Below are 10,721 nucleotides of genomic sequence, written 5' to 3'. Positions count from 1 at the left end.
GCGATCACTCTTACCCTTTTCCTATTGGACCGACAAGCCCAGTACCTGACTCTACCAAATAAATAATACAATGTCCACCGTAGGTTACAACGTCCGTCTCGTAGGTGATAGGGTGTCCGTGAGCCGTGAGGGTTAACAACTTCATATGAAGAGATCAGAGGGTTCAAGGGTGAAGAGATGCATATAGAGCTGAAATAAGGTGCTAAGCCAGTGCGGCAAAGGCTAAGAAGGATGGGTCAAGAGCAAATGGAAGCCTTGCGAGAAGAGGTGAACAAGTTATTGAAGGCAGGGTTCATAGTCCCTGTGGAGACCACAGAATGGGTGAGTCCAGTTGTAGTCAGTCCAAAGAAGGATGGGAAGTGGAGAAATTGTGTAGATTTTAAACCCTTAAATGAAGCCACTAAGAAGAACCCATATCCTCTTCCATTCATCGATCAGATCTTGTATTCAGTGGCAGGTTATGAGAGGTACAATGTGTGTGATGGTTTTTCAATCTATTTTCAATTGAATATTGCTCATAAAGACCGCACAAAGACAACTTTTATTACGCCATGGGGCTGCTATTGCTACACAGTATTTCCGTTTGGGTTGTCAAATGGACCATCTTTCTATCAAGAGAGAGCAAATTGGGTATTGGAACCATTCATTGGTAGTTGTGTTAAAGCTTTCATGGATGACTTTTGTGTCTACAGTAGTAGGGTTGAACACCATGAGAAGTTGCAGATGGTATTGGCTCGATATGATGAATGTGGAGGACAACTTAATCCAAAGAAATGTCATCTATCATAGCCAAGGGTGAAACTATTGGGCCATATGGTGTCAGAAAATGGCATTGAGGCTGATCCTGATAAGGTTAAGTCTATTATTCTTCTTCCATCACTTACGAGTACAAAGCAATTGGCAACCTTTATACACAAAGTGAAGTACATGGCACGGTTTATTCCATTGTCTTCGCAGCTCCTTTATCCATTACAACAAGTGGCAAAGCATGATCCATTGCAATGCGATGACAAGTGTGAAGAAGTGTTTCAAGAGGTGAAAGAGGTGTTATGAGGGTTGTCAGCCATGCAGGCTCCTGATTGGGAGCAAGTGTTTTATGTAAATCCATCAGTAGGGGAGGATACCATTGGAGCCATGCTATTGCAAAAGGGGAAGGGCAGCCATTATATGAGGCCAGTGTATTGTGCAAGCCGTGTGAAGCTGGTAGCAGAGAGAAAATTCTCGAAAGTAGAGCTAGTGATGGCCAGTGTAATATTTGCTTGTCGACAATTTCGTCATTACTTGCTACCACGAACTTTTGTTTTCTTGACGAGTTATGCCTTTTTGCCACAGTTAATTAATGGAACTAACATGTCAAATGTGGTCAAGAAATGGGTAATTGAGCTGCAAGAATTTGAGTTCTGTTTTCTAGTGGAAGATAGTACAACGGCTACCCTAGCTGATTTCTTGACCTACAAGGAGAATCCCCTTATTGTTAAGGAAGAGGTGGTGAGAAAGGTAGTTGAAGAAGTTCCACAGATCAGCAATGCACATGTAAAAGGTGATGCCTTGTTAGTGGTGAAGCAAGTGATGGGTGTGTGGAAGAGCAAGAACACCTCATTGAAGGAAATGTGCTTCAAAATTAAAGGCCTGTTAAAAAAGTTTGAAGCATGGAGCATCAGACACATTGAACGTTCTCTAAATGGAGAAGCACATGAAGCAGCTCAAAGCATGATTGGGGAGCTATTTGTGTTGAGGACCACTTTACCTCTTTATCATGGCCGGGAAAGTTTGGCTCAAGAAGAGGAGTTTTTGCTAACAGGAATCATTCCAAAGGAGATTCAAAAGTCTAAGAAGTATGGCTTTGTGCGTAGAGCATACAGGTACAAATTGATTGGTGATGTCTTATACATGAAAGGGGCTGATCTCGTGTTGAGACGTGTACCTTGGCGGGAGCAGCTTTACAGAGTGTTGGAAGAGAATCATGAAGGCGCATGTGGTGGCCATTTTGCTCTAAAGATCACCTTGCATAAGATCTTGCAAGAGGGGTATGTATGGCCTAGTTTGCACAAGGATGTTCACCGTTGGTGTAGGTCTTGCAATAGGTGTCAAGCATTTGGGAAGAGAGTGTTGAAGCCAGAGCTACGAAAAACCATTTTGGCGTTTGATGTGTTTGAAAAGTGGGGGATTGATGCAATAGGCCCGTTACCTATCACAAGCAGGGGCAAAAGCTATATTTTGACTGCAGTGGACTATCTCTCTAGATGGGCAGAGGCTATAGCAGTAAAACAGATCAGTGCAAAGGATGTTGAAAAATTTGTGTATGATGAAATATGTTGCAAGATTGGGGTGCCACTGGAGCTACTTTCAAATAAGGGGCCTGACTTTAGAGCTAAATTGCTAGATTTTTTATGTGCAAAGATGAAGATTAGGCACCAGCATACCACTCCTTATTACCCACAGTGTAATGGCTTAAATGAAAGATTCAATGGTGAGTTGGTACAGATTCTTTCGAAAGTGACAGAGCACCAAGGAAAGAATTGGGATTTGGAATTGCCTAGTGCATTATGGCTTACCGTACTTCGGTGAAGACAGGTACAAGGTTTACTCCATTTCATCTGGTGTATGGAAAGGAAGCACTATTGCCTGTGGAGGTAGAGTTGCCTGCGGTCAAGATGTTAGAGAAGTTGCTTGGGCCGCCTAGTGACGCATTCAAAGAGAGGCTCTTACAGCTACAAGAGGTTCAACTGGATAGGATGAGTGCATTGGAACATTATGGGCAGATGCAAGATAGGGCTTTGGCAAAGATAAATGAAAAGGTCAAAAGTAAGGGTATCAAGAAGCATGACTTGGTTTTGCGCTACAACAGTAAGCTGGACAACACCTTCCAAAAGAAGTTTCAAATTAAGTGGGAAGGCCCTTTCAAAGTAGTGGAGTGTTTCCCGAATGGTACATATCAGTTGGCTAACCTTGATGGGTTTCTACAAAAGTCAAGGGTAAATGGATTGCGTCTTAAATTTTATCATGCTAGATTGATGATGGTGGAGCAGGATGAGCTGTCTGTGGAGCAAGTGATGTCTGTGAGGGATGAAGAGACCTGTGATGAGGCGAGCCTCATATCTCTTTTTGCTGCTACTGATCATGAATGATCTAGCAGGCTAGGGGATGGGAAAATTATGTCAGGAGTTTTTTGGAGTAAGAGATTGTGCATATGTACATATCCATGCATGGTGCATCAAATAAAGAATTGCCCATTTTTCAGAGCCAGGTGGTTACGTGGGGCCCACATGTGTACAGGTAGGATAGGGTGTACATAGTGCATTGATTTTCACTATTATCAGTACCACTGTGTTTTTTCTATAATAAAGAGGAGTTGTTAGCACGTAAAACTTCTCAACGAAGCTATCCGCGGGCCGACAACATGAGGTAAGCAGGTGTGTCAGATGGCATCTAGTGGCGTCAGGACGTCGAATGGGGTCAATACTTGCACGCGGAGAAGTACGGACACAACGTGGGTGTTTTCTTGTGAGAATTATGCAGAGAGGTCATCATGAGGACCACTTTTTGGGGCCACTCCACGTGGTGGCGGGATGCATTATTGAAAAGAAATGAGTTCCAGGTGTGCGGATGATGCAAAAAGGTGACAACTATGCACTACGAGGTCAGTTTTTGGCCTGTTCAGCGCCCGTTCGAGGTCATCTGAAAGGCCAAGGGTGCCCAACTAAAAAAGCTAGGTGTGGGAACTGAAAAAACTGAGAGAAGACCAGAAAAAATGTGGAGAAGAGAGGAGGAACAGCCGCAGGTGTGTTTTTGCTCATTTTGGAGCCTGTTTTGGCCGTAAACTACTCGTCCGAGGTCGGATTTGAGCACTTTGACATAGTAGACTGGGGTTTTGGGCCATTCCGGACGCGATGGCGCTGTCCATTTTGCCAAATTCCTCACTATTTTTCTGCTGTTTTGGCTGTGTAAGTTTCTCCTATGAGCGAAGTTTTTGCTCCAATTTGTGATTGCATCTTGTATCTTTTACCCATATTGTGTGAGCTATTTGCCCCATTGGTGTTGGCCCAATCTCAATTGTATCTAAACATCCAAAATTCTCCTCTTTTAAGCTGAGATTTTTGGGTGTGTGTGTGTGTGTGTGTGTGGAGTGGGCAAGTGGATAGTCTCTCTCCTCACTCCAGAGGTGTGTTCCTTGTCTCGACCAGGTGTGTTGTGTAAGCCAAGTGGTGCCCCATAGTGTGTGTGTATCATTCCAAGAGTGTGTGTCGGGTCGTTATAGAGGTGCTGTGTGTGTTTTCATCCTGCTCACAACGATAGGACTACGTGGAATAAAAATGGATAATCGGGGATGAGCGAGACTAGGTAGGATTGCAAGATCCCTCTTCTTAGGGGAAGTGATAATTGCCGTGCTTGCTTATCAGGAAAAAGGGGTTATCTCCATGAACCAAGGGAGAGCAAGAAAGCAAGAGCAGATCCTCAAGTTAAAGATCAAGAGAATCAAGACTAAGGACCATGATTTTGGGTGCGGAAAGCTGTCAAGGATAGATTGATTATGAGAAGCGGATAGAATCATTGAATGAAGGGATGTACCCCCTTGGGTTGGCATTCGAGATAGACAGGAGTCCTGTCTGAGTGTTGGTCCCAAGTGGGAGGGATAACTACACATAGATCTACGTCATTCCCTGGAACTGTCTGGAGGACTGAGGGAGGTGAGTAGGGTCAAGTCTAGGTATGGCCCTCACATTCATCTCCTTGTGTATGTGTGTGTGCATGTGCGTGAGAGAGAGAGAGAGAGAGGGAGAAAGAGAGAGAGTGTGTGTGTGATTGAGCATTGCAACGGCACAACGGCGGTAAGACGATTGAGCGTGGCACAGTAGTAGCTCCCTCTTCTTCGTGGCTACTTGTCCTCCATGAAGGTGAGCGTAGGGTGGTGAGTGACACACCCTTGCTCTCTTGAGCTTGCTAGATTAATGTGGTTGTGATCGCACACAGTGTACGAAAAGTACCTTGCTTTGACACGTGTGACAGATACGCACACTTCTTCAGTGCTTCAATCATCTTTCTTCTCAATTGAAACCAATGCTCAAGCCTCTTCTTGCTTTCTTTCTTCTCAACACTTGCAAGCTACATCAAAAACATCTATTTTCAATTATTTTGTTCTCCTATTCTCGCTGCTTCCTTTTGTTTTTTTTACCCTATTTGCCTCCTTGTTTCTTTAGCAGCCCATGCTTTTCTCACCACTTTCTTTCACTCAGGACATTCACTATCCATACTCTTTAAGCCTTTGAACCAAATGCTTCAAAAAATTCCTCTCTCCTTGTCTGCAACATTCTACTTCATCAAAATACATCCTAAGAAAGGCATCGATTCATGCATAAAGATTACATTAAAAGTTTAAACCAAAGCAGGATCTCCATGTGTTTTGAGGAACCATAACATGAAGCTAAGAATGAAGAAAAACAACTTGTACTTCCATTACATTCACAAAATCCCTTAACAAACAGCTTTCAACACATACACAAAAATCAAGATTCTGTCACACAAACGACTACATTTTTGAATTCGAAATGAAAATTAATTACGCAAAAAATAAGAATTCAACACTACATAGGGCGTCAATCCTCTCCTTGTCCTTCATTCTCTCCACATTCAAAACGTTACAACTATCAAGGAGTAAGCTGTTTTTTGATATGAAGAGGTTTTTCCCTTTTTAGACTACAATTATTGCCCATCTCTTGAGAAAACTACAAACATGCATTTGAAAATATAAAACTACTTTCATTTTGGATTTAACATTTATCTTACCAATTGTCATAAAAGATTGTTTAACAATGACATTAGAAACACGATTTATAAGATTAGTGAGTTAGTGCATTGGATTTCATCAAAGAAGATAAGAAAAGATAGCATAGATGCAGCTTGCTTAATGCTATAGAGGCATTGTGTATGGTGGAGAAGTATTTTCCAACAAACATTCTTACTATCCAAATGCATTTACTTGTGCGTATGATTGATGAAGTTGCAGTTGTTGGGATGGTCCATTTCAAGTGGATGTTCTTCTTGGAGAGATTCATGAAGACTTTAAAAGGGTTCATTCGTCAAAGGTCTTGCCTTGAGGGTAGCATAGACAAAGGATGGCTGGTGTAGGAGTCTCTTGCTTTTATCAGTGAGTTGTTGGGTTCAATTGACCTAGAGATGCCCTGAATGTAGGCTGCTAAGACAAGGTAATTGGAGCAGAGCCATAGGGACAAGGCATCATGAGGAAGATGGATGTCAAAATGCGTAAAAAGGTTATGAGATTTTGTCTTCTCAACTCAAAAGCCACGCTATGAGGTGGAAAAGAAACAATGTTTGGATGATCGCTTACAATTCAAGTGTAATCAAGCCACTAGAAACCTTCTCATCTTCAAAAATTTCCAGAGTTTCCTACTAGATGTTGGCTACATGCAACAATTTTGGAGGCAAAGAAAAACAAAGTATTGATTACTGAAGAAGAAGAGAAGATGTTAAGGGGATATGATTGGCATGTATATATTTTGGGTGTTTCTTATTTTTATCCACATGATAATATTTCTGTAGTAAGTATGATATCATTCTATGTGCTTGTAGTATCACAAATACGGAGCATTGTGGTCACATGGGAAACAATTTAGAGTGCAACGGATAGAAGAATGAAGGATTATCTCTGACAGTGGTGTCAGGGCAAGCTTTCTCCAAGAAAGTTGGAGTAGTGCTAGGGATGACACCATAGATACTAGCCAACTTGAATACTTTGGCTACATCCAAGACATATTGAAAATTGGCTTTAGAAAGTTTGATATTTTTGTTTTTGATGTGAAGTGGTTCAAGGTTTTTACTAGTGGTCTGATGCATCTGTGCACAAAGATAAGAGTGTGTAGATATCTAATTGGGATACATTTGTATTTCCAAAACATTGTGAACATGTGTTTATCATAGATCCACTATGGAATGAAAAAGATGCAGATGATTTGACTAAACCATGCTAGCTCTTTGTTATCCAAGTTGCTCCACGGAGCAAACAAGTGTGTGAAGGAGTGGAGGTTGAGGACAAAGAGACACATGAGTAGCATGCATGGATTGCAGATGATGTGGATGAGGGTATTGATCTTGAAGTGGATGCTCTTGGTGAGTAGATGCCTGAACATGGAGAGATGAGTGATCAGATATTGAGATAGATGCAAAGATGGATGTAGTTGTTGACTTTGATGATGAAGATGCAGAAGTTCAAATTACGTTCTTCTTGTTTTAAGATCCCGTTATCTGAAGCTCCGCACATCCAAATAGATATGTCTTTGTTCAACCAAGATGGAAGCTTTGTTTCAGCCGAAGAGACCGAGTCAAATTCTTGTCTGGGCATTTTCATAACATCTCTATAAGTGTGATTTTTTTAGATCAACCCTTGTTATTGATCCCACTTGCTTCAAGTACAAGTAGTTGTTTCCCAATCCTGGATGAGTTGTACTTGTTGCATGAAAGGTCTTCCCAAGATAATTTCAGAATTGAGTTTCTTTTCAAAGTCCACTATTAAAAAAGTATGTTGATAATCAATTCCACAGGAATTTACTCACTTTTTCATTCAATCCTAAGGGTCTTTCGATGTGTCCTTCAACCAATTGCAATTTCATTTGAGTTTGTCTAAAGGATGGTTTTTCCCATGATTCCCATACTACTTTCGTGGCTATGGCTATGCTTGCCCCACTATCCAGCATTGCCATGGTTTCTATATCATTATATCTCACTGGAAGGGTTGTTTTTCCTTCTTCCCCTTTGTATATTCTCCAACTTTGTTCATTGGGACGGATATAATCTCTTTGTTATCCAATTTGTGTTTCAAATTTTCCAAATTTTTTGGGATTAGCCTTGTTATCCCCACCTTCTCTAGAGTTTGTTGTAGATCATTCCATAAATATGGTCTGTTTCTTAATAGTTCTCCTAAAGTGAGAGTTCATTGAATGTGTGTAGACATGAGTGAATGGATGTTGTCTACCTCCAAGGTCTATTCTGCTCTTTTTATCTGAGTGATTTTACACACTATGGATTCGTCATTGTTATCTCCAAAGTAAGAGAGTAGTGTTTTCAGAGTCATTGGTTTAGACAGTCGTGAAGCTTCAGAGCCGCAATCCCCATACAAGGATTGTACATCCATGTCCATATCAGGAGGTAGGTTGTCTAACCAAACTTCCTATATAGGAGCTGACTTCAAAGTTAGGCTCCCATCATTAATCTCTCTAATCTTTTTCCATAAGTGTCCTGGCCAGTCTTCTTCTATGAACAGAATTCCATCAAAGGCATCTTCACTATCAACACTATGAGTTCTGGCTCTTTAGTTTCAAGGTGGAGTTCTACCACCACTTCGGATTTCTCTTTACCGATTCCTACCACAATCTTCTCAAGTTTTGCTATGCTCTTGAGCTTGGGTTTTTGTTTTTTCAGCATCTCTTGAGTAATTCTAACCAGATTTTGATAAGCTTCAAGCTTAGCTGCTTCCATATATGGAGAAGGATAGTTTTTCCATTTGTTTTTCATGGTTTGGTCTGCTTTAAGTCCCGCTTGGTAAGCTTCCAAGGCTGCATCGATTGGCTCAAAAATTTTGTTACCAAAATTGATTCTCCAGATTTCATTGTGGTTTCCTTGATTTCACTTCTAGTTTCTTTCACTCTTTCTTGGAATAGTTTCTTGGATTTCTCCTTGATTTCAGCCCTTTGTTTCTGTTTTCTTATCTCATACCTTTGGCTTCTTCTTCTCTTGGTCTTTTGAGAGGAAATTTTAGTATTCTTTGAATCATCATAGGAGTTATGTTTTTTTTTTCTTAGCTTGGGCTCTGGTGATTACCTTGATTGGAGCAATAGGTTCACTATCTGATGAGCTACTAGGTATCACTTGGACTACGTTCACTACTGTTTTACCCTTGTTTAAAGGATTTCTTGGACAATCTTCAGGGAAGTGTCCTCCCTTTTTGCAACATTGTATACAGATAGATTCAACTAGCTTAATGTTCTTGTCAGGCTCGAGGAATTCATTTTTCCAATGATCATTTGCACCACAGTTATGATAGTTTCCAGTCCTTGGCTTAATAATGGGTCTTACCATCGGAGGTCTAACACCTTGATTATCTACATAGTACATAGGTGCAAGCTTTGGTGTAGTATAAGTTGCAGGTTCTTCCATTGGTGGTGGGATGTTAATTATACCACTCTCCTTCTACTATTAATGTAGATGGATTAGGCTCAACATAGGGTGTAACAGGCACTAATGCTTGTTCATCTATGACTCCCTCGGAATGCATGTACTTTACAGGCACTACATTATGTCTAGGATATGAAGGTTGTTGACACAACACGGGTTGAGGTCTTCCATACCCATCGGTGGTCTTTGAGCTGGGGCCATATTAAGCTGATATTTATACACGGGTTGTCCTTGTGGCCTCATAGGAACATATTGAACATTTCCATTGTACTTTGGTTGGTAATAGCACTCATTGGTCTCATGGTTGGTCCATTTACCCTCGATTGCACACCATTTCTTCGGCCTAATGGGTTGTCCCTGATGAGGTATCCCTTGCCCTGGTCCTCTCATAGGTGTTTTTTGCATGTTATTTATTATTTCATTCATCCATTTGAGCATGTCTTCTATGGTTGTAAGCGGTGCTGCAGCAGCCGTTCCCACTTGTGCTAGTTTGGTGGGGTTGTTTTATCACTTTGACTATCCTTAGGGACATCTTCTTCATTGAAAATTTCACAATTGTCTCCTAAGTCAATTGCATCTGACACACACTCTTCTAGGTGTTGGAATTAAGGTTGCATAGAAACGCACACAGTTTGGAGAAGACGAAGGAAGCTCAAGGCACACAATAGAGAGTGTGTTACTTAGTGTGAAATGGAAAGATAGATAGCCCTAGAGTGATGGGCATATATACAATGCACAGGGGAAAAAACCTCCTAAAGAGGGAAAAATGCCCCGACTGTCCTAGTGTGTTCACACACATCACTACCACATGTATATGGTAACAAATTCCCCCTGGAGTGATGCGGTGAACGAGAGATGGCACATGAGTAAAGGGAAGTGCCATGCCCTGAGGACATGATCAATCCAAAAAGGGGAGTAAGCCCAAATCTTTGCGGAAAGCTTTGAGTTTCTCACGAGATAATGCCTTTGTGAAAAGATCTGCAAGGTTGTCCTGTGTTGGCACATAAGCCAAGCTGATCTCTCTTGCTAAGAGCCTCTCCCTGACATAGTGGTAATGCACCTCAATGTGCTTTGTGCGAGCATGAAAAACTGGGTTCCTTGCAACTACCAATGCGCTCTGACTGTTAGTGTAGATAGTGTTGGCAGTGTCCTGTCCAACACCCAAATCAGCCATAAGGCATCTAAGCCATACACAATCAACCGTAGCTGTGAAGACTACCCTATACTCAACCTCACAACTTGAAGTGGCCACAGTAGGTTGCTTCTTGCTCAACCATGATATACATGAACTGCCAAGCATGAAACAAAAACCACTTGTGGACACTCGCATGTCAAAACAACCAGCCCAATCTAAGTCCGAAAAAGCATGTAAGTCTGGCGGAAATGATCCCCCCTTGGGATAAAACAAGCCAAGATGTAAAGTGCCACTAAGGTAGTGAAAAATACTCTTGATAGGTTACCAATGCTTAGACCCTGGGCTATGCATAAATGTGCTGACCTCTTAAACTACAAACTGAATATCCGGCCTCGTGCTG

The sequence above is a fragment of the Adiantum capillus-veneris genome, chromosome 18 (genome assembly GCF_014529385.1).
Source record: "Adiantum capillus-veneris isolate H3 chromosome 18, ASM1452938v2, whole genome shotgun sequence".
Classification (NCBI taxonomy): domain Eukaryota; kingdom Viridiplantae; phylum Streptophyta; class Polypodiopsida; order Polypodiales; family Pteridaceae; genus Adiantum; species Adiantum capillus-veneris.
The sequence above is the reverse complement of the archived record's forward strand: the minus strand, read 5'-3'. Positions refer to the sequence as shown.